The sequence below is a fragment of the Muntiacus reevesi genome, chromosome 1 (assembly GCF_963930625.1).
Source record: "Muntiacus reevesi chromosome 1, mMunRee1.1, whole genome shotgun sequence".
Lineage (NCBI taxonomy): Eukaryota > Metazoa > Chordata > Mammalia > Artiodactyla > Cervidae > Muntiacus > Muntiacus reevesi.
The window spans coordinates 20,553,962-20,571,581 of record NC_089249.1 but is presented as its reverse complement, the minus strand read 5'-3'; the positions used below and the strand labels follow the sequence as shown (position 1 = coordinate 20,571,581).

Here is a 17,620-nt window from a genome sequence, read left to right as displayed (position 1 = left end):
TCCCTCCTATTCCTGGCCTGGTCCTGACCCTTGTCTGGGGCCTCAGCTGCCTGCGGATGCTGATGGTGCTCCCTCTGCTGGGTTACTATCGCTGCATCCTCCTCTGTTAGCCTCTGACTGGTCCCTTTCCCAAAGGGCTGTTTCTGAGAAAAGGGAGGACTGCAGAGAAGCTGTTCCTGCCCAACTGCATGGCCAGACACAGAGCCCTTCTCTCCCTGTGGGCAGACAGAGATTCTACCAAACATCTCCCTCCATGTGACTTCAGGGCATCATCCTTAGGCCGGGAAAGGGGTGGTTATGGCAAGATCAAGTTCAAAGCCTTTAGCCCAGCACCCAGGCCCTCCTGATGCTCCTACTGTCTTCCTCACCTTCCTGCCTTCTCAGAGTGTGATCCAGGGGCCTTGAGTACTCCTGGACTCTGATTCCCCCCCAGCTTCCAGGCCTTAACTCAGGCTGCCCCTCCCCCTGCAGGTGGTGAGACATTTCTCCAACTGCCTCACCAGGTGAAATGTTACCTGATCTTGGAGGCCCAGCTCCAAATCCTCCTCCCCCTGCTGTCTACCCCAGTTCCTCTCTAGCCCCCCCCTGGAATCTTGCACTTTCCTACCTGTGGGTCTATTTGTATTGAGTTTCTTTAGCTCCCAGCATCAGGCAGGGGTCTTGTCTCTTCTCTGCTGCTCCTCCTGCTCCAGGGCCTCTGGGGCTCCCTCCACCCTCCTGGGCACAGCCTGGCTAAAATACAAGGCGTGGGACCTATTACAGGCACGTGAAGCAACCAGCTTCTCAAAGACGCAGCACAGCTCTTGTTTCACCTGCGGTGCAGTAATTCTATTTGTTTTCCTTGTCTGTCTTGATGAAAGGCACTTTCTGACAGATAGCACTATCAGATTTCTGAGTGTTTCCATTTATGGGCATCCCTTGCTTTCCAAAAGATCACCCTGTGTAGTGAGACCTACGTGGCCTATTCCCTACGCCATCTTGGTTTAGGAAAGCTTTTGTAGGAACACTGTACTTTCAGGTAGCAGCAGACACCTGTATTTCCTCACGTCTCCTTACTCCAGCCATGATATTTTTATAGGAGAAAGAGGAAGAGAGAATTGAGGGAAAATACGGGTCTTACCTAAAATCTGATACTAGCCTGAGCCTTGAGCCGGACATTCCAAAACCTCTCCTCCCACAGGGTGTCTGGGCCAGGTCTGGGTGTGCAGCCCAGCTCTCTCCAGCCTCTTGCTCTCTGTTCCCTAACTTCTGCCTAGAACTTTGCGGGGGGTAGGGGGGGAGAAGGAGGAGTCATATTCTGATTGCAATGAATGCTCTTTTGAAGGCACATAAAAGGGTGTGTTCATTTGTGACTGTGAAATGTACCCATTAAGTATGTTCTGTTTGAATGAGAAGAAGACAAAGAAGAAGGAAAATACCAAGGAGGGAAGGAGGAAGAGGAAGAAACAAGAAGATTCTAATCAATCAATCAGTGACTCCAAAAGGGATCTAAATGTAAACCAGAAAGAAAAAAACTACAAAGGTACAGGAAAAAAATGTTAAAAATAATGTTGATTTGAGGAAACCTTTCTCATCAAGACACAAATCCCAGAGTCATAAAGAAAAGTCTGATTTATTTGACCTCTTAAAAATTAAATATTGCCATGGACACCATAAAACAGGCCAGAATACAATGAGAAGCAGCAGACACTTTTTGCAGTATTTACAGTACATAAAAGTGAACATCCCTAACACACAGCCTAAAATCCACAAGAAAAGATTGAAATCAGTTTTTAAAAATTGAGTAAGGGATCTGAGAGCAAACAGTTCCCAAGAAGCTGACTTGCCCAGGGTTACACAGCTCTCGGTGGGCAGGGAGGAGGCGAAGACCAGTGCTTCTGACATGGGTATACGAGAGGAATACTGTGGATTTAATAAACCAGAAATTTCTAGGACTGTTTCTGCCTGTAAAACACATAGATCTACGCTCATGCCCCTCCTGTTATCCTGACCTGTCTACTATTTTATCTTCATATGGCAAAGCCAGGATCTTAATGTGGGTGTCGTGCAGTGAGCCCTTCTCTTTGTCTGCTGGGCCGTCTTCCCTACACAGGGCCACCCACCACCTACATCCTGAGCTGAGGCCCGTTGAGCACAGGAAGACAGAGCCCTGCATCTCACCATTCACTCTCCTGTCCTTCCCCAGGCCTCAGTTTTTCCCCAGGGCCTTGCTCTGAGCAGGCACTTAGGAAGCAGCGGTCAGAGGGTAGGTGATGAAACCTGGATTCCTTACGTCTCAAAAGAAATCCTTTGCCCCCTTGGCCTCAGCACAGCACCCTGGGGGAAGCCTCAATGTGGCCAGGCCACAAGGAGGAAGGGTTCTGACCCTCCTGCCCTCCTTAGCCCCCTCTACTTCCTCCAAATTTCCCAACAGACTGAGCACCCCCAACACTCACCTTCCTTCTGGGGTCACTGCTCATGTCTCAGGAGTCCACATCCTGAGCTGAGCCCATCTGAGCAGGTGGGACCCTCCCTCTGCTCTGTTCAGGGACTCAAGGGGCGGGAGGAAGCCGTCAGACACACCTGCCTCCACAGCCAGGCTCAGCTCCTGCTTAACCAGCCATGTCGGCCATGAACTCACCTCTCTGAGCTTCCATTTTCCCTTCTTCTGTCAACTAGCGACCATCATCAGACCGTCGTCCTGAGGACGGGGTGATGGGGGGCGGGGGGGTTCTACCCTGCCTGCTTACCCAGAAATCTTCTCTGGCTGAATGTAAACAAGATCCAGTTGTTCTCAGCTATGCAATGCAGCTACCAGCTTTTTGACTCAGCAATAACCACACACAACCTCTGGGCCCAGATATACCTGGAGAACTGAAAGGGAAAGTGAAACCCTCATCTCTGAGTGGCTCAGGTCAAGCAAACGTCCTGCACATCAGGCCCCACCCTGGGCTATTCTCACCCTCTCTGCTGATGGTCTTAGAGAAACAAGCCCAGTCCTGACATCCAGGTCCTTCTGGGCACGGTCCACCCTGTCTCAGGCTTCGTGATGGAAGACCTGCCGCCAATTGACTATGAAACCCTTGGTCAATCACTCCCCTACTCTATGAACTTCTTCCTGGCCCCTTCCACCCTTTCCACCCACTCACCAGTCTGCCTGCCTTATTCACCTTTGCACCAGAAGCACTTGGCACAGTCTCCCGGAACATACCAACTGCTCACTGCAGACTGGTCATACTGCTGCTCCTGAGGGCCACACCAATGTGGGTTCTAGGCATTTGCTCATGCAGTTCCTTCTGCCAGGGACATTTACTCCTACCACCTAGAAAAATCAAACTTCCTATAAAGCCCAAATCTGTTATCACCTCCTTTGAGAAGCCCTCCAGGATCCTTCCCTGCAGAGTCCACTGTCCCTAGCTCTGCTTAAAGGGTACCTGCGAGAGGGACCCAAGTCCACCCCTCAGCCACTCTGTTCACACCCCAACCCCACCTTTTTTTTGGGGGGGGTATTAAATCTTTTATTGATTACACATGATAATGGATGATACACAAGCTTCATTCCCATCTATAACTTTTATCTGGTACCATAATTCAATTTAGATATATTGCATAGGATGTGCCAACAATCATTAATAACCAAAAAAAAAAAAAAACCTCCATGACTTTGCATGGGTGACCCTTTTAATGGTGAACTCCAGGTCACAACACAGTAACTGTCAGTTCAACTACACCAAGGTTCTGAAGACAACAGCTTCACCAAGCAAGTTGTAAATAAATTTCAAATGGAACCTGGCATCACCCTGAAGGAATTCTAACTTCACACTGTTGGGGTAGTTTACCAAAATGGCTTCAGAGTAGACTAACTTTACACAGCACATTAAAAAAAAAAAAAAAGACATTTATTCAGCGTCATGATCAGACTATTACATTTAGCAATCAACAGCATGGGTGCAAAAAAAAAAAAAAAACCTACGTTAAAACCCTTTGTTGGAATGCTTTACACTTTCCACAGAACAGAAACTAAAATAACCTGTTATACAATTAGTCACAAGTACAGTCCTTGAGTTTTTTGCCCATACACCTGAGTATTGTCTAAAACATGTGTTCTTTGTAGCAGCTAGGCCCTGCCACCACTGTGCTTGGCTGAGTTCACAAATCTGTTGTAACCTGTAGCTTCCCTGTCACTTCTCTGGCTCTCCTCTCCTGCTAAGCTTTGTTTCCTGGCAGTAATTAAAACCTTCTGCCACTGCTATAGCTACTGCTGCTGCTGGAACCACCATAGCCACCTTGGTTTCGTGGTTTGGCAAAGTATTGGCCTCCACCACCATAGGGGCCAGAACTTCTGCCTCCAAAGTTTCCTCCTTTCATGGGTCCAAAATTTGAAGATTGATTGTTGTAATTGCCAAAATCATTGTAGCTTCCGCCACCTCCAAAATTGCTTCCGTCATTACCAAATCCATTATATCCATCCCCACTGCCACCATATCCGCCACCACCACGGCTGCCACCAAAGCCACCTCGACCACTGAAGTTTCCTCCACGACCAAAGTTGTCATTCCCACCAAAACCACCTCCACGACCGCCACCAAAGTTTCCAGAACCACTTCGACCTCTCTGGCTGGATGAAGCACTAGCCATCTCTTGCTTAGACAGGGCTTTTCTCACTTCACAGTTGTGGCCATTCACAGTGTGGTATTTCTGAAGGGCAGTCTTGTCTACAGAGTCATGGTCATCAAAGGTTACAAAAGCAAAGCCTCTCTTTTTGCCACTGCCTCAGTCAGTCATGATTTCAATTACTTCAATTTTTCCATACTGTTCAAAATAATCTCTCAGGTGATGTTCTTCAGTGTCTTCTTTAATGCCACCAACAAAAATCTTTTTCCCAGTTAAGTGGGCACCAGGTCTTTGAGAATCTTCTCTTGACACGGCCCTCTTTGGTTCCACAACTCTTCCGTCCACCTTGTGTGGCCTTGCATTCATGGCCGCATCTACATCCTCCACCGTGGCATATGTGACAAACCCGAAGCCTCTGGAGCGCTTGGTGTTTGGATCCCTCATTACCACACAGTCTGTGAGCGTTCCCCATTGCTCAAAATGGCTCCTCAGACTCTCATCAGTTGTTTCAAAGCTCAATCCTCCGATGAAGAGCTTCCGCAGCTGTTCGGGCTCTTTGGGAGACTCTGATTTAGACATGACGGCAGTGGAGGCGGGGAAGTCTTCAACGATGCTTTCTTGGTGGCGTCCATGGGCAGAAAGTCCCAACCCCACCTTTTTGACCAGGTCCCTCTAGATTGAACCCTGGTGATGGCGACAATACTAGTATCTTCAGGCGCTAGTGCCCTCAGGCAACTCACCTGAGGAGGCCCAGCCTTGGTGGTCAAGGCCATCTGGATGGAGGCCGAGTTCATGCAAAGGGCTGAGAGCCCATTGCTCTTTGTTCCCTGACTTATTTGCACTTGACAACAGACCTCTTTTCTCCAAATGGAGGAAGGTTAGTGACCTGGCAACTCAGAAAAGTCTACAACAGAAAGCCAGTCTTAATTCCTGTTTGGATGTTCAGCAAAGAGCCGAGGTGTATGGAGGGCTGAAGTGTGCCACACTCTGCAGGCACCGTCCACACCTTGCCTGTTGTACTCTCACATCAGCTCGAGGAAGTGTTGGCTCCATTTATCAGATAAAGAAACTGAGAAGAAAAGGTCCCAGAGCCCAGGAGTTGTGCAGCTGGACTGCTGGTGCACTTTCCTGCTTTGCCCCAAGCAGAAGGAACAGCGGTAGGGCTGGATTCCCCCTCACCATGGAGGTCTGCCTGACCTTCCATCTGGGCTGCTTCATCCCAGGAAATGTCCCTGTGTCATCATGGTCACCTCCCCCAGCCTTAGAGGGAGGCACAGAGGAGTGATGGGTGTTATCCATGAGGACCACACACTACAGTTTGTTCTTACACTCATGCTGGAACATTGGCCGGGAGTCTGATCTGATTTTGTAAATAAGATGGGAGGGGCGAGGCAGGGGATTTCTTCCAGAAACTCAGGGAAGGAGTGAAGATTGCAACCAAGTTTGAAATTTGCCACTTGTAAATACCACTCCTAGTTTCAGTTCAGTTCAGTTGCTCAGTTGTGTCTGACTCTTTCTGACCCCATGAATAGGAGCACGATAGGCCTCCCTGTCCATCACCAACTCCCAGAGTTTACTCAAACTCACGTCCATCGAGTCAGTGATGCTATCCAGCCATCTCATCCTCTGTCATCCCCTTCTCCTCCTGCCCCCAATGCCTCCCACCATCAGGGTCTTTTGCAATGAGTCAACTCTTTGCATGAGGTGGTCAAAGTATTGGAGTTTCAGCTTCAACATCAGTCCTTCCAATGAACACCCAGTACTGATCTCCTTTAGGATGGACTGGTTGGATCTGCTTGCAGTCCAAGGGATTCTCAAGAGTCTTCTCCAATACCACAGTTCAAAAGCATCAATTTTTTGGCACTCCGCTTTCTTCACAGTCCAACTCTCACATCCATACATGACCACTGGAAAAACCATAGCCCTGACTAGACGGACCTTTGTTGGCAAAGTAGTGTCTCTGCTTTTTAATATGCTGTCTAGGTTGGTCATAACTTTCATTCCAAGGAGTAAGCGTCTTTTAATTTCATGGCTGCAATCATCATCTGCGGTGACTTTGGAGCCCAGAAAAATAAAGTCTGACACTGTTTCCATTGTTTCCCATCTATTTCCCATGAGGTGATGGGACCAGATGCCATGATCTTAGTTTTCTTTTTTTTTTTTTAATCTTAGTTTTCTGAATGTTGAGCTTTAAGCCAACTTTTTCACTCTCCTCTTTCACTTTCATCAAGAGGCTCTTTAGTTCCTCTTCACTTTCTACCACAAGAGTGGTGTCATCTGCATATCTGAGGTTATTGATATTTCTCCAGGTAATCTTGATTCCAGCTTGTGCTTCTTCCAGCCCAGTATTTCTCATGATGTACTATGCATATAAGTTAAATAAGCAAGGTGACAATATACAGCCTTGACATACTCCTTTTCCTATTTGGAATCAGTCTGTTTTTCCATGTCCAGTTCTAACTGTTGCTTCCTGACCTACATATAGGTTTCTCAAGAGGCAGGTCAGGTGGTCTGGTATTCCCATCTCTTTCAGAATTTTCCACAGTTTATTGTGATCCACACAGTCAAAGTCTTTGGCATAGTTAATAAAGCAGAAATAGATGTTTTTCTGGCACTCTCTTGCTTTTTCAATGATCCAGCAGATGCTGGCAATTTGATATCTGGTTCCTCTACCTTTTCTAAAATCAGCTTGAACATCTGGCAGTTCATGGTTCATGTATTGCTGAAGCCTGATTTGGAGAATACTGAGCATTACTTTACTAGTGTGTGAGATGATTGCAATTGTGCGATAGTTTGAGCATTCTCTGGCATTGTCTTTCTTAGGGATTGGAATGAAAACTGACCTTTTCCAGTCCTGTGGCCACTGCTGAGTTTTCCAAATGCAGTACTTGGATGCAGTCTCAAAAATGACAGAATGATCTCTGTTCGTTTCCAAGGCAAACCATTCAACATCACGGTAATCCAAGCCTATGCTCCAACTAGTAACGCTGAAGAAGCTGAAGTTGAACGGTTCTATGAAGACCTACAAGACCTTTTAGAACTAACACCCAAAAAAGATGTCCTTTTCATTATAGGGGACTGGAATGCAAAAGCAGGAAGTCAAGAAACACTTGGAGTAACAGGCAAATTTGGCCTTGGAGTATGCAATGAAGCAGGGCAAAGGCTAATAGAGTTTTACCAAGAGAACACACTGGTCATAGCAAACACCTTCTTCCAACAACACAAGAGAAGACTCTACACATGGACATCACCAGACGGTCAACACTGAAATCAGACTGATTATATTCTTTGTAGCCAAAGATGGAGAAGCTCTATACAGTAAGGAAAAACAACACCGGGAGCTGACTGTGGCTCAGATCATGAACTCCTTATTGCCAAATTCAGACTTAAATTGAAGAAAGTAGGAAAAACCACTAGACCTTTCAGGTATGACCTAAATGAAATTCCTTATGACTATACAGTGGAAGTGAGAAATAGATTTAAGGGACGAGATCTGAGACAGAGTGCCTGATGAACTATGGATGGAGGTTTGTGACATTGTACAGGAGACAGGGATCAAGACCATCCCCATGGAAAAGAAATGCAAAAAGGCAAAATGGTTGTCTGAGGAGGCCTTACAAATAGCTGTGAAAAGAAGAGAAGTGAAAATCAAAGGAGAAAAGGAAAGATATTCCCATTTGAATGCAGAGTTCCAAAGAATAGCAAGGAGAGATATGAAAGCCTTCCTCAGCGATCAATGCAAAGAAATAGAGGAAAACAACAGAATGGGAAAGACTAGAGATCTCTTCAAGAAAATTAGAGATACCAAGGGAACATTTCATGCAAAGATGGGCTCAGTAAAGGACAGAAATGGTATGGACCTAACAGAAGCAGAAGATATTAAGAAGAGGAATCTGTGTATCAAGAATACATAGAAGACCTGTACAAAAAAGATCTTCATGACTCAGATAATCACGATGGTGTGATCCCTCACCTAGAGCCAGACATCCTGGAATGTGAAGTCAAGTAGGCCTTAGAAAGCATCACTACAAACAAAGCTAGTGGAGATGATGGCATTCCAATTGAGCTATTTCAGATCCTGAAAGATGATGCTGTGAAAGTGCTGCACTCGTAGTTTAAAGTTCTTTTTCTGTCATTTTTCCCCCCCAATAAACTCTTCTCTCTTTCACTAGCATGACTTTAGTTTGACAGCCAAGCAAAACCACAGTGAGAAGAAGAACTCAGTTAAACACCCCTTTAAGTGATGGGCAGGTTATCATAAAGGTCCTCTGATGAGCATGCAGAATGGACACTGGACATTCCTGGACTCAAAAAACACCAGCTCAGAGTAGTGCCACTAAGGGGGCTGCAGACTCAAATCAAGGTGAGGATTTAGCACGCCCTTTTTACCACAGTCAAAAGGAAAAAAATTTTGTCACAAAAGGACAAATACTGGATGACTACTCAAATAAGGTCCCAAGAGGAGTCAAATTCACAAAGACCAAGGATTCAGAGGTGCCTGTCAGGGGTGGAAGGGAGGGAGAGTGGGGTGTTAGTGTTTAATGGGGACAGAATTTCACTTTTGATGTAAAACATTCTGTGAATGGAGGGTGATGCTAATTGCATGACAGTGTGGATGTCCTTAACACCGCTGAACTCTACACTTAGCAATGGCTAAACTAGGACTTCCCTGGTGGTGCAGATAAGACTCCTCCTGCTAATGCAGGGGATTCAGGTTCAATCCCTGCTCCAAGAAGATTCCACATACTGGGGAGCCACCCAGCCCAGGTGCCACAACTACTGAGCCTGTGCTCTAGAGTTCGTGAGTCACACATGTCTGGAGCCTGTACTTTGCAACAAGAGAAGCCATCACAAGAAGCCCGAGCACCATCACAAAGAATAGGCCCCGCATGCCACAACTAGAGAAAGCCCGCCCCAAGCAAGGAATGGCAACCCGCTCCAGTATTCTTGCCTGGAAAATCCCATGGACAGAGGAGCCTGGTAGGCTACAGTCCATGGGGTCACAAAGAGTCGGACAGGACTGAGCATGCATATCAAAGCAAGGAGAACCCAGCCAAGTGAAAAGTCAAACAAGCGAATAAATAAAAATTGTAAAAATGGCTAAAACGGCAAATTTGATGATTTAAAAAAATTTAAATAAACTGTTAAAAAGCCGAACCTTTATGGAAAAACAGCAGCACCTGAACCCCTTACAACCTGCAAAGCACTTTCACACACATTGTTGGGTAAGCTACCACAGCCCTCTGACGACATTTATTATCCCTGAGTCACAAGGGAAAGCTAAGGTTTGGACTTGCCCCTCAAGTGGGGAAACTGGGCTAGTCTCCTTGCCTCTTGTTTTGGTCTGTTTTCTGGACTATGCCATTTCCTTAGAGGAAGAGAAATCTGTAAATCCTCGAATAGTCTAAAAACGTAATTTTCTTCCACAATTGCTCCCTGTTAGCTTGAGCGAGTCACAGTGTCAAATACCACTTGGCCTAAGAAGTGAGCCCCGCTGCCAGAGTCCCTAGTGAGCACTGGGAGCCGGGTCTGACCAGGCCCCTGGGGACCCACTGCTACTGGCACCAAGTGTTAACTCGCTCCTGGAACAGCACCACCTCAGGGGGAAATCTGTCTGAATTCTTCTGTCATAGAGACTCTGGGCCCCATTCGGCTGCGTCCATGACTCCGCATCTCCCGTGAGTGGGGAGAGAATTTGCCATCACGCAGCCCTTTTAGGCTACCCCAGGTTTTGCTGTGACTTGGTTTCCTTGCTTATAGGAAGAGTGAGTAGCCTGTAGAGTCAGTGAGAGGATGAGTGAGACAGGGCAGGACTGGGCTTGGCGAACAGTAGGCGCTCAGTCAACAGGAAGTGCTGTTTTCTGGGCTCACCGTGTCGGCATTACCTCCTTTCCTCTTTCAAAACCTCCCTGAGTTGTCTGCTGTTCTCATCATTCCTGTGCGTGGATCTGAAAGCAGCCTTAGAGGATTCATTCATTCATTTCCCAAGGTCACAAAGCTGGCCTCGCCTCGCCTACATTTATTCAACGATCCTTACCTCCACAATTCAACTCTTGAATCAGAGACTAAAAAATAATAATAAGTATAGACTCACAGACAAAATCACACAGTTGTAAAATTGCTACAGAGAGGTCCTGTGTCCCTTCACCTAGTTTTCCTGCAGTGGTGATGTTTTATGTAACTACAGTCACTATCAGAATGGAACTAACTAGAATATAGATTGCACTCAAATTTTACCAGTTTTGGCATGCTCCCGTTTTTGTGTCTTTGGGATGGTCCTACCACACTGTAACACGTGTGCGGATTCATTTAACCATCACGACAACTGATGTCCAGAGTGTTCTGTCTCCACGAAGGAACTCCCTGTGCTGACCTTTGGGGTCACCGCTTTCTGGGCCTTCCCTAACTCTGGGCAACCGCTGATCTGTTCTCCATTCCTAGAACTGTGGCATTCTGCGACTATTTTATAAGTGGAATCATGCAGCATGTAACCCTTTAAGACCGGCCTTTGCATGTTTTACTTTTATTTTTCAGTTGTGCCATGTGGCACGCAGGATCAAACCTGTGGTTCTGGCAGAGGAAGTGCAGAGTCTTAACCACTGGACCCCTAGGCAAGTCCCAAGAATGGTCTTTTCAAATTCACTCAGCAAACTGCTCTTGAGATTCACCCAATGGGCTGCAAGTATCAGTAATTCATTGCTTTTTGTGGATAAGTAATCCTAGAGCCATAAGAAAGGATCTTGGAGGCCTCACCCATCTCCTCCGCTGTCAGGATCCCCTCCAGAGCCCCCAGATGTGCTTTACCTCCAGGAACCAGCAGCTCCACGCATGACCCCTGTCACTTGTCACTTTGATTTCTGCAGGGAGGCAGCTGGTCACGGCTTCCTCCCCTCTGCCCTGTCTTCTCTCCTGACTCTCCATTACCCCTTTCTTGTCCCTTTTCAGGATGTACTCTCTGAAACTCTTTCCCTACCATTTCCACAGCTTTCTAAAAAGTAGCATTTAAAAGAATTGAGATATCAGTCACATAACATACAATTCACCGTTGAAAAGTAGCTTTTAGTATATTCACTATGTGTACAAACATCACCACTACATAATTCCAGAGCTTTTCCATCATCCCCAAAACAATGCCCATACCTATTATAGAAGTTAGTCCCAAATCTTCTTACCACCTTGCCTTGGTCCTATGGTTGCCATCCTCTCATTCCTGTCTGTCTATTTCACTAGTTAAGTGTGGAAGTTAACAGGAAGGCTGAGGGATGGGTGTGGGTGTGTGTGGGGGTGGTCCTTAATCTTGTCTAATGTAAGAGCTGGGCTTGGCCTGTCTGGGAACTGAGTCTTAGAAGCCTAAAGAGGTCACTGATTCACAGGCCACAGTGTTGGGATCCCCTGGAGAGGTGAGGGCTCAGACATGGGATCCTGGGAGAAGTCAATGTCAAAGCCACAGGCGATCTAAGCAATGGTCAACTCACAGGGGCTGAACAGAGAGGCAGAGTTCTGAACGGAAGAGAAGACGCAAAGCCTAGAGGAGGAATGAAGCCTCGGGATGGTTTTGTATTGGTTAGGATGTGGATGCTGAGCTGCGTAACAAAGGGCTCACAAGATATTAACATACTGACTCAAACAATGTAGATGTATTCATTTTAGACGTGAAAGTCCAAGTTGCTAGGCATTTGGGAGGTAGGTGATAGGTAAGTCAACCAGAAGTCCAGCCTGTTATTGCTTGGCCATCATTTCTAGTGAGGGGTGGGTCTTATTCAATGTGGAAGCTGGTTTTCATCAGACATTCCAGTCCAAAATAGAGCAGAGAAGGACACAGAACTCATAATTTCCCTTCAAAGACATGACCTAGAAGATCCACACATCATTCCTCTCACCTTTGATTAGTCAGAATTTAGCAATGAGGTTACATGGAGCTACAAGGGAGGCTGGGCTGCCATAAACTCACCTAAACTCAGTGTCTTCTCTATAAAAACTAAGGACACTAAAAATGGCTAAAGTGGTTAATTTTATGTTGTGTATTTTTTCCTATAATTAGAAGCATTTTTAAAAAAATTTTTAGTTTTTTTTTTTTTTTAAGGCACGAAGGATGAAAATTTGGGAATGATTATTTGGTCTCTTCAGGGCTTCCCTGGTGGCTCGGACAGTAAAGAATCTGACGTAAGGCAGGAGACCTGGGTTTGATCACTGGGTCAGGAAGATCCCCTGGAGAAAGAAATGGCAACCCACTCTAGTATTCTTGCTGGGAGAATAATCCCATGGATGGAGGAGCCTGGAAGGCTACAGTCCATGGGGTCGCAAAGAGTCGGACATGACTGAGTAACTTCACTTTTCTTTCTATTGGTCTCTTCTACAGCCACTAATTCAGAAAAAAGTATGACATTTTCACAGGAAAAAAACTAAAAGATATTACCTGGTCACTGTTGAAAAATTATTCAAAGAACAGAATCAGTGTCATCTTTTCTGTTGATCTCTCTAGACTGATCTCACTGAAGTGTTTTATAAAACCTTAACAGGAAGCTAAAGCCTTTTTATTTGCTCAATAATTAGAGAACAAAGTTCATCAACCTGGCCACCACGTCGTCCTCTGTCTCTAAATGCCCGTTGCTGGCATATAGAAGGGAGATGCTGGGACACAGCATCGGATCTGATCTCCCTTGCTCTTGTATTTATTTATCCCCCTACAGTTCCCCTCTGAGCATCTCACCATCACCCCAGGGGACCACAGCCAGATAATTAACATAGACATTTCTGGCTTTGTATTCACAAAGTCTGGGAGGAAACTTCGGGATTATTTGGAAAAATAAGCAACTGTATAAAGTTAGGGATAATGGGATCTCTAATGCCAGCAATCAGAGACCAGTAGGAAAGTCGACAGCTCAGTGGAGGCAAGTGAAGAGGTGAGCACTTGCTGGGACCAGGGTGGACAAGTCCACCTCAGGGGCCAGCAGTGAGGAGGGATGAGCAGGGGTGACAAGAGAGGCTGGACAAGAAGGGGCATTAGCATTTAGGCTCCACAGTCACACATGGACAGTTGGAGAGGGAGCAAGGAAATTGAGCCACCAGTGTAGACCTGGTAGGACAAGCCACTCTCTTCTAGATGTGGAAGTGAAAGTGAAAGTCATTTAGTCCTGTCCGGCTCTTTGTGACCCATGGACTATACAGTCCATGGAATTTTCCAGGCCAGAATACTGGAGTGGGTAGCCGTTCCCTTCTCCAGGGGATCTTTCCAACCCAGGGATAGAACCCAGGTCTCCCTCATCACAAGCAGATTCTTTTTTTTTTTTTTGCAGGCAGATTCTTTAGCAGCTGAGCCACCAACAAAGCCCAAACTTGAAGCACTTCCTTTGAGCCAGAATCCAACCAGCGACCCAAGGATGACAGCAGCTAACCACCTCTACAGTCCCCTGCTCTACCAGCTGAGCTACCAAAGGATGCAGACGTGGAAGGACAGTGATAAAGATTAGGAATTTTACCATTTTTATAGGAAGAGGAGAAAAGAAATCTTTTTTTAAAATTAAACATATAAAAATTAAAAAAGTTAGCAAATACCACAGATTATTTTCTATGAACAAAGCAGCCTGACACACTTTAATAATAAAGGGATGTTTTTAAGCCTAGGGAGGGTGTCGTCAGACGCAGATCCCGAGCCAGATTTCCTGAGTAGGCAGTGCTGTCTCTACGTGGAGCCGACGTGGGGACGTTGGGTCGACAGCACCTCGGCCGTCCACGCTGAACACACGCCCCAGCTCACACCCCTCGAGACCCCTCAGGGCAGGACCATCCCCGGCTCAAGTTCTGGGCCCGGGGACACAGGGCAAAGCGCCAGCCCGGGGCCCGAGCCCCGCAGGAGGCCGGCGTGCGGCCCGCTGGTCCCTCTGCCGCACGGAGCCCCCCAGACCCACCTTGGTGAAGAGCCGCCACCACTGCCAGTTGCGCAGCTTGAGGTGGGCGGCGCAGTTCCTCTGCAGGGCCTTCATGGCCGTCAGCTGCTGCGGCCGCTTGCCGAAGGCCCTGTGGCCGAGGGTCACGGTCAGCGCCTCCAGGCGGGGCGGGCCGGCCAGCCTCCCTGCCCGCAGTCCAGACCTCGCTCCCGGGGTTTTTCCCGGAGCTAAGGTCCAGCGGTGTGACCTCACCCAGGGAGCTGTGTCCCCCCACCCCCACCCAGCAGATGTTCCAGGACGTCTGGAGACAGCGCTGGCTGTCCCAAGTAGGGAGGGCGCTGCTGACCTCTGGTGGGGAGAAGCCAGGGCTGCTCTAAAGCCTCTGAGAGTCCCCCTGTGGGCCACAAAATGTGGTTGTGTGAGGGTTGGAAAGAATTTCCAGATACAGGGCATTTAGAAGAGAGAAAGTGCTGGGAACAAAGGGCAGAGGGAGCGAGGAGCGCTGCTCAGACAGTGGGCAGACTTCCTGAAGGACCAGGGACAGCTGACTGATCAGCCAGCATGCTTGATGCTCTCTGTGGGCCAGTGGCCAATTTTTATAGCCTCAACACAAAGAAAATTCCTGCTGGAAGGTGGCATTAGGTGATTCGTTAGGGTGAGTTTGATTGTTAATTTGTTTGTTTTTACCTACTATGGGGTCAGGGAGCTGGCCGGTTAGATCACGGGACTCATGGCGACGGTCGGTGTGGGGCGCAGTCAGTTTGGGAGATGACCGTGGTGTGGAGCTCTGTATCTGTGGCCGTGGGATAGGGCTCCACATGGCATCTAGCGTTGCCCTTGGGGGACCCCAGGGTCCAGGAGAATACTTTGGGCTGCATGTGTTGCAGAATGCAAGTCCCAGAGCCTGACATACTGTGAGCCAAACAATAGCAGAACATCCGATTTGGGGCCCAGAAAGATTTATTGCTGGGCCATGCAAGGAGATGAGAAGTAGCTCATTCCTTAAACATCCTGAAGTCCCCAAAATCTCTCAGCAAAGCCCCTGGACAGGAAAGATGTGGGAGGGGAGTGGTGAGTTTTTGTAAAGTTCTTGTTGTCAGATCCTTTGTTCTTAAGGTCAGGTCACTGCCAGCTCATGATGTTTGTCAAAACCTCTACAATAGAAATGTTATTTTCTCTTCAGACAAGAAAGGGCAAATTCCCAAGGCTCAACTTTCACTCTCTGAGGTTCAGGCCCTATCTAAGAGGAGAGGGTCCCATGTGGGCCGGTTACCCTGCCCAGGAGCCTTCTTCCAGCACCCAGTCTAGGTCCTCCCACCAATGCCCAGGCCCCGATAAGATGGCAGATCTCAGCTGGCAACACCCTCAGGTCCCCAGGCCCTGTCCAACCGTCATAACTGAGGGAGCCAGACACCCAGACCCAGCTGTCCCTCAGACTTCACATTTAACCTGGAGAGATCGTTGCATGGGATCCATAGGGACATGTGTTGTAGCAAATGCCCTTCAGGTTAATCCCTAGCCCCCAGCTGTTGCCCTTCTTAGGGAACAGCCCCCACCACAGAGTAGACCTGAAGCAATGCGGTGCAATGTCTTTGCCACTTAACCCTGACCTCTGGCACCTTCTCGGGGTCGACAACTGACCTCAGCTGGAGCAGTTCTTGGAACTTGAATGGAGTGACTGAAGCTGGTTAAAGCTGTCACCTTAATGACAGTGTCCAGTTACTCCAGTTGCTGAGGCCTCAGTGCACTTGGACCCATGGAGACCTCCACCACCTCAGGGCTCAGAGGTGAGGATTGGGGAGAGGTTCACTGTCTTCTCAAGAAGGGGCCCGGCCAGTGGGTGTCCAAGTGAGGGTCTGGAGCTCTGCAGGTCACCATCCCTAGCCTGTCCCCCACCCTTCAGCTCACCTAGAGGCCTGAGGCTAGAAGGCCTGGAGGGCCGGGGAGACGGTGGCCATCCCCCTCTTACCACACTCCGCGTTGAGAGGACACTGCTGCCAGGCTGACTGTTGGTGGGGTGGCACCTGCTCCCAGGTCTCCTGCTGACAGTCTCCTAACTGTCTCGATCTAACGGCTGTAGGACCCCACCCCTATTACACCGGGAGGTTTGGGCATCCGTGCTCAGAGTCATGGGTACCAGGGAAGAGCTGGAGGCGGGTGCTGCTAAGGTCGATATTTTTAAGGATCATTCTAGCCCCATGGGGAATAGACGGGTGGGGGCAGGGCAGTGCCCCAAGGTAAACACAGGAAGATGGTTCTGGAAGCTCCTGGTGAAATGTGAAGGCAGCCTAGGTGAGGCATGTGCTGTCTTTCTCTGCCCCTCTGTTTACGGCTGACCCTCTCTCACATCTGCACACAAGCCCTCTGCCCTTAATCACCCTTGAGTGCCCCCTACCCTCTCTCACATCTGCACACAAGCCCTCTGCCCTTAATCACCCTTGAGTGCCCCCTGTCCATCCTGGTCCGCAGGGCTAGAGGAGGAGCATCCCCATGCTCAGCCCAAGTCAGACAACACGGGCTCCCCTGGGGGTCCCATGGGCTATGTCTGTTTGCCCCAGGCTTGTTGACCTCCTTGTCACACCCTGAAGTTCCTTGACATGTTGCAGCCAACCGGTTTCATTTTTCTCTCTTTCTTTTTTGTTTTTTCCGAATCAAACTCTGTTACTGCACAATGTCTGGAATTTCACGGGAATTTCCAGACCAGGTCACTGGTCTCTCAGTGCACTCCAGACCCAAACAGCACCTTGCAATTTGTTCGATGTTCCATCCACTGTGTTGTCATCACCACTGCGGCCACCACGGTTATCTTCACCATCGTCATCAAGAAGTCACTGCCTTAAGATCTACATAGACCATTCTTCATAAAGACATACAGACGGCCAACAGGAATAAGTGAAGATGGTCAACATTGCTAATAATTAGAGAAATGCTAATGAAAACTACAATAAGGTGTCACCCCCTACCAGTCAGAAGGGCCATTGTCTAAGTCTACAAATAAACAGTGTTGGAGAATATGTGGAGAAAAGGGAAGCCTCCTGCACTGCTGGTGGGAACGTAAATTGGGGCAGCCGCTATGGAAAACAGTATGGAAGTTTCTTAAAAACTAAAAATAGAACTATCGTGTGGTCCAGCAATCCCAA

General features: G+C 47.9%; 1 protein-coding gene and 1 pseudogene across 2 annotated transcripts in view; both read right to left on the bottom strand.

The window, feature by feature from the left end:
* LOC136170647 (apolipoprotein L2-like) overlaps window positions 1-14,736 on the bottom strand; it is a 45,473-nt gene extending 30,737 nt beyond the window's left edge. Inside the window, exon 1 of one of the 2 annotated variants that reach the window (XM_065939024.1) lies at window positions 14,502-14,736. The gene's annotated coding sequence lies outside the window, so the exon portion shown is untranslated. Of the gene's footprint in view, window positions 1-607; window positions 734-14,501 lie in introns of those variants that run through there. The other variant, XM_065939033.1, reaches the window with a different exon arrangement.
* On the bottom strand, window positions 3,471-5,210 carry LOC136159306 (heterogeneous nuclear ribonucleoprotein A1-like; annotated as a pseudogene).
* Window positions 14,737-17,620: the final 2,884 nt, after the last annotated feature.